Source organism: Anser brachyrhynchus (assembly GCF_964034855.1).
Source record: "Anser brachyrhynchus genome assembly, chromosome: 24".
NCBI lineage: Eukaryota > Metazoa > Chordata > Aves > Anseriformes > Anatidae > Anser > Anser brachyrhynchus.
The window spans coordinates 743986-750677 of record NC_137717.1 but is presented as its reverse complement, the minus strand read 5'-3'; positions in this window follow the sequence as shown (position 1 = coordinate 750677).

Sequence of the window (6692 nt, the reverse complement as noted above, 5' to 3'; positions counted from 1 at the left end):
TGCTTTCTGTTGTAAAATGTTCTTCTGCGCACAGCCCTGGTTCTAGCTGTATTGCTGCTGGCCAGATGGCATTGCGGAGGTAATGACAGCATGTGCGTTCACTGCTTGGGTACACAAGTGCCTTTAACATTCACAGACATCCCCCCGAGCCCTCCCGGCCTCATGGAAATGACACGAGGCACCAAGTTTTGCTCAGACATGACCAGTGGTTTGGCATGTCCAACTCACAGCACTTCCAAAGGACCGGAGGAAGAGCAATCGGCACGCACAGAAAAGCCTCTGCAGCATTTCAAGTCGAGTTCCCAAAAGGGCTAATTGCTGTTGATCGTCTTGGCTGCAGCATGTTACCTTCCTCGGCTGGGGTAATAACTGCTGTTCGTGCGAGGTGCTGTGCTCGGCTCAGTCCTGCCCGACAGGGCGCCTGGCTTCCCGAGCAGGGGAGCGACAGCGCTGCGCCGTCTGGCACGGCACCAGCGTGCGTGTAGGCATGTGAGCACAGCCGTGTGCGTGTGCCTTGGTGCAGCAACGCGGAACGGGTTCCAACTGTATCCCTGATGATCACAACCATCTTGGAAGATACCCCGAGTCCCTGTGGAGACAGAAGGATTAAAAATAGAGAGCCAGCTAAGAGGTGCACGAAAGGACCTTGAGCAGGAACACCGCCAGTGCAGAGCTGTGAAGTTGTCGCTGTGCTGGGGACAGATGGCACGGGGACGGGACGGGAGTGGAGGCAGCGGGAGCCTCATCTGCAGTTGGCTCAGCATCAGGCAGGGAAGAGCAAGGAAAGGAAATGGAGCAGGAACGGCCTTGGGCTCTGCACGCGTGGAGCCGCCACAGGGCGCCCTGCGGCTCTCCCTGCAGCCCGTGAGCTGCAGGGCTTTACAGGAGGCCCCAGCCAGCGGGTGCCTCCCGGGGGGCTCAGCGCCGGTGCTGGGGAAGGTGGAGGCAGCTTGGTGGTCAGACACGGAGCTCACGGGCATGTGGGAGCTCTCCTGCCTTCTAACCTGAAAAACAGCACGGGGGAGTGTGCACGTGTGGGGCAGGGAGGCTGCAGAGCCGACAGGGATGGGGCTCAGCCCCTGCTCCTCCACACCCTGGCTGCTGCTGTCTCGATCAAGGCAAGCTCGGAGCACAGCAACAGGGAAGCGCACGGCCGAGGGGGGGCTTTCCAGCACCACCATCCTTCAGCTGCAGGGGCCACAGGGTCGGGGATCGCAGGGAGTTCAGGGCAGAGGCTGCCCCAGGGGGAAGCCACCACACTGCCGCTCCCTGCAGCCCTGCGAGCTCACGGCTCTCCTGCCTCAGCATCCCCCCTAACCTGCAGTGCTTCCAGCGTGGCTGCTTTGAACAGGCAATCTCCTTCCCGAAACCAACCACAGGCAAGAACATCAACTGCAGAGCAGGGCAGGAGGGAAGCGCCCAGCCTCACTTAGAGGCTCCCAGGAGCAGCGGCGGCAGCTGAGCGTGCAGGGAGCCCGCCGTGCCCGCGGCGGCAGGCCGCTTTCCTGCCACGGAGAGCTTTTCCTGAGCCTGCCGCGGCGGGTGGGTCTGGTCCTGCCAGCAGCCAGCAGCTGGTGATGAATGCTCACTTTCTCTAATTGAATAGCAGGAAGTTAAATCTTGTTTCTTTGCCTTTCAGGCTGTCAGCTGGAACAATTGCCCACCTGTGGCACCACCCCGGGGATATAAATAAGGAACAAAACACAATGCTGCCAGAGGAATGGACTGCGTTCCCAGATCTCCTGATACTGTATGCCATATTGTGTGCCCACACGAGAGAGGGAGAGAGGGCTCCGCGCCACGGCAGGCACGCAGGCAGCCACGCAGGCAGGGCTGTGGGAACGGGCTCGGGGTGTTGGGAGCGAACGCGCAGAAGGCACGCACAGAATGCAGCCGCAGCGTGCCAGAAGGTGTGTGCACGAGCAAGCGTGTGCAGAGGGGCTTGTGCACAGCTATCTAAGTACTCGTGGGTCAGAACAGCCACCAGAGATCCACTGCCAGGCCAAAACCCTCTGCAGCAGCTGGGGTGGCTGCTGCTCCTGTCCTGCACGCCGACTTTGTCCTGCAGCTGTTCTGCATCCCCGGCACCCTGTGCAGACAGGCGCAGAGGCGACGGCGTGCTGGTGACTGCCCCGCGCACTCGCTCGCCTGCTCGCTTTCCCGTTTCGCCAAGCGCTCTGCCAAGCAGGCTGCAGAGCCGAGCGCTCCTTCCTGCAGCCGCACGTTCCCTCGCCGCCACCCAGTGCGCTTCCCCGCCACCTCCTGCACTCGCACCATCAGTTCACAGCCGGGCCTCGCTCTCCAGGATGCTCCCGAGGCGGCCGTGGCAGCTGGGCCGAGCCTGACGGTTACGCACAGCTGGAGGGAGCCCAGCTGAGGGCGAGGACGGAGGAAGTCCGCTGCAGACCCTCCGTGCGCAGCAGGAGGGGGGGAGCACGTCTTGGAGGGCAGCGGGAGACACCGGCACACACACACACACACAGGCCGACATTGTTGCCGTGAGAGGAAATTATTAATTTGCTGGGAATAAAGTCGGCATCGAGTCAAAAACCCATCCTCCCGAAGTGCCGGAGAAAAGCCTCTCCTCCCTCCCCCTCGCGCCCTCCCTGCGAGCAGCCCTGTCGCCTTTGTACTGCGAGACAGGCCCGACACAAGGGCGTCTGTCTGGGCACCACGTCCCCACGCCGGGATGAAACGCAGCCCGGGCTTCACCCAGACGCCGAGGGCCCTCGCTCCCCCCGCGGGCTCGGGGCGCCCTGACCCGTGCTTCTGCCTCCCCGGCCCCGCGGCGGGGGGACGCGGCTGCGGCCCCCTTCCAGACAGCCCGCTGCCCGCCAGCCCTTTGTCAGTCGCTGTGGTAACAGCCACGGCGCAAATGCCGCTTCCCTGTTTGTTTTCCCCCTGCCTCCGTCGCGAGGGCGGCCACAGCCTCCCTCCCTCCGGCTCCCTGAGCGGGAGCCGGGGTATTCAGGGCTCAGCAGCCTGAATGAAGCCAGATCCCTGGACGCATTCCTGTGGTTTTTTTTTTTTTTCTTCCTTTTTTCTCTTTATTCCCCCCCCCCTTCTCCCTCGCTTGGCACAAGCTAAAGGATTCAAAAGGAAGCCAGGCTTGGCAGACACAGGGGGAGGAGGGAGTGGGGAGATGAAAGAAGGCCTCTCTCCAGCTTTCTCTTCCAGTTCCCACACTCAGCCCAGCGCAGAGCGCTCCTAATGATTCCCAGCCGCACCTGGAGGAGGCCGCCTGGCCGCCGAGGAAGCGGGGGCCTATTTATACAGCCAGCAGGAAAGGCCCCCAGCGCCCCAGCCATGCTGCGCAGAGTGGCCCTGCAGCCCTGCAGCCCCACGGCCTGGCCACCCCAGGCGGCTCGCTGCCCGACATGGCCACCCCACCACCATACCCTGGGTGGCCACCCCGACACCGTGCCCAGGGTGGCCACCCTGCCGCGCACCCGAGAGGCCTGCCATGCCGCGGTGCCCGAGATGGCGGCCCTGCCTCTGCACCCAAATGGCAGCCACGCCTCGGCACTGCTGTGCCCGGAATGGCTGTCCCTTCTCGGTGCCACGCCGGCACCTGCAGCCATGGTGCTGCACGCCGAAACTGGCGCTGAAAAGAACAAGAACACGCTGCGTTCCCAGCTCGGTGGGCTCCCAACGGCCGCCCCTCCCCATGGGGCGCAAACCCCAATGAGGCAGCGGGCTGGGGGCAGTGATGGCCGCTGGGCTGAGGGCAGTGATGGCTGTGGGGGCAGTGATGGCTGCGGGCTGGGGGCAACGATGGCCACAGGCTGGGGGCAGTGATGGCTGTGGGGGCCATAGCTGCAGGGCTGGGGGCAGGGATAGCCATGGGGGCAGGGATAGCCACGGGCTGGGGGCAGCGATGGCCGTGGGGGCAGTGATGACTTCGGGCAGGGGGCAGCTCTCCCCAGCCGCCCGCCTGCAGGCGAAGGCGCTCCCGGGGCAGCAGGAGGCCGCAGGGCCCGGAGCGGGCCGGGCCCCGGTGCGAGGACGCCCGTGAGGGGCCGCAGCCGCCGAGCCGCCCCCGGCCGCGCCGCGCAGCCCCCGGCGCCCCCTCGCGGCCCCCGCCCGGCACCGCAGCCGGCCCCGGGCCCGCCGGAGCCCCGCAGCGAGCCCCGCTCCCTCCCGGGCCCGCAGGTGAAGGCTTCGCCGGCTCTGCCGTTATCGGGCCGGCTCCGGGCAGCGCCGCGGGGCGCTGAGCGCGGCTGGTTGGGGTGGAACCGGCCCCGCGTCAGGCAGGTGGGGTCGGCTCCGCCGGCCGTGGGCACCGGCTTGTGCTGCCCGGCCAGGTTTGCTTTGTCTGGAGGAGAAAAGCCCGCTGCTGACAGCCGTGGTGACACGGCACAAGGACACAAGGCTGACGTCCAGCACCCCCAGCCATGCAGCCCCTGTCCCCTCCCCAGGGAACTAAGGTTCGCGGTCCTGTATGGCACCACACTGCCAGCAGAGCTTTTGGATGCAGCCCTGGTAACGCAGCTTTTGCTGCAGAAATGGGAAAATGCAAGGAAACAGATCCCCACCTCCATCTCCCTGCATGGGACAGAGCTGGAAAAACGAGGCTGGTTTTCAATGCACAGCTCTGCTGGCGGCGAAGGGGGCACGGCTGCCAGCAGCTACGGGGCCTCTGCCGCGTGCGTTTCCTCCAGCCCCGGGGTTCTCCAGCCTCAGGGTGCCCTCAGCAGCGTGGAACAAGGGATGAGCTGAGCCCACTGTCAGGCTCCACACCTGGATGAGCCCGGTCTGGGGGCAGCAGGAGCAGCAGAGAGTGACCCCCGTGCCCCACCGAGGCCTCCTGCCAGGGGCCACGGATTTAGCAGGAACGCTCGCTGCATGCTGCAGGGAGCCAGCGGGCGCGGGGCTGCCTCCTGGCAGAGGGAGAGGCGGCCTCCTCCGTCAGCGGGGCGAGAAGCAGCTCGCACGCGTTCCCTTTGAGTCACTGCTTCGTTGGTGGCCTCCCCGGCACAGGCGGCTCGGTCCAGCCGCCCCAGCACCGCTCGGAGAAACCATTTTAGGCTCCGGTGACAGAGGCATCAGCAAACACTGCTATAAATAGCGGTGTCGAAGGAACGAGATGGTCAGGCCATCCAAATCCTGGCACAGCCCCACAAGCACTGATAGCGAGTGCCCTTTGCTTGTTCTCCTGCCGCCAGGTCCTCTAATCTATTCTTCCAGCGCCGGGTGTTTCTGTCATCCTGTCACCGGCTCCCCTGCCCTGACATTTTACTCTCCGGCGATGGCTGCAGGCCCCTGACCGCATGTGTTGGCTCCTATTCTGTGCTCCAGAAAGGACATAAATGACGTGCACTGCAGGGACGAGGTGCAGTCCTGCCAGTGCAGCCTGTCCCTGCCAGCACTGCGTTTGCATGGCCCCTGCACGCCAGGGGGCACGCAGGCATCACCACAGGGAAATGGGGTTTCACTGCACTTAGGAGTACTCCCGGATTTCTGCTTTTCTTCTGCAAGGAGCAGGAGTCACCCTCCAGACCTGATGTTACCACTGGATAATTCTGAGCTCTGTTACAGTGATGGGGGAAACTGAGGCAGGGAGGTGTCAGGACCTGCCCTACCTGCACTCTGCCCAACCGCCCTGCCATGCAGCTTGTCATCGGGGCATCACACCCTCACCTACTGGCCCCACAAGTTCTCGGGGTTAAATCGCGGGCTTGCCACGAAAAGCAGTTCTTACTGCTCGACGGCCAAGATTACCTTGTGAACATCTGCGCTGACAATCGCTGAGAGGCAGCATAATTCTCCATCAGTTCTGCCTCCGCTTTCTCCTCCTCCATGTCCTTTATTTTAAAGCACTCTCACTGCAAAGCCCTTCGATGCCTGATGAAGGAAAAATCTCAGAAAACAGGCAACAGAAACAAAAACTCAGGCTGGCAGCACACCAATGATAAAATCTCCCCCTTCACTCCCTGCCCAGCACTGGCCCGTGTCTCTCCATGGGGCTCCGCGGCTCATGCTGGTCCCAGGGAGCTCTGGGTGGCCTTTGCATGGACGTCAGAGCCAGCTCCTGGCATCTGCATGGACATCCCGACCTCTCTGGGCTGGGTGGGCCCCTGGGCTTCTGTTGGTGCAATGTGGGACTTACTGGTGATGGAGTTTGATTTTCCCTCCGGGCAGCTGGAGGAAGAAGGGGCAGAACTGAGGGTGGGCACAGGGAAAGCGCCCCCAGCAAACATGTCTGCTCAGGAACACTCTGCTGAGGGCCACGCAGAGATGCTGCCCTGGGGCCTATGGACATTCCTTAGCTATATTTGGTGAGGGATGGAGAATTTGTTGCTTCCCCTTAACCCATCTGTTCTCTTTATTGGCGGGGAGGAGCTAACATCAGAACTGCAGTGTCGCTATTCGGATAAACCCGGTACTTCAGCAGCAATAAATCTCTTCTAAAAAGCTTTTGCTGCCTCCCACCTGTTGGCTGGGAGAAGATCAAGTTGACAAAAGTCTTCTGCCAAATTGTATTTTTATCCAGGACTTCGTCACTAGTCCTGGTTTCAATAAAAGCCCGTTCACGAAGCAGAGGGAGGTTTCACAGCACATCTCTCTGCCTTGGAATCCCACCTCTCCCAGCAGTCTCCAGCTCCCAGGTAGCTGCTTTTGTTACATTTTCTGAATTCCGTTAAGTCCCTTTTTCTTCTAATCACCCCCATCCCTTCACCATAAAGCCTGGG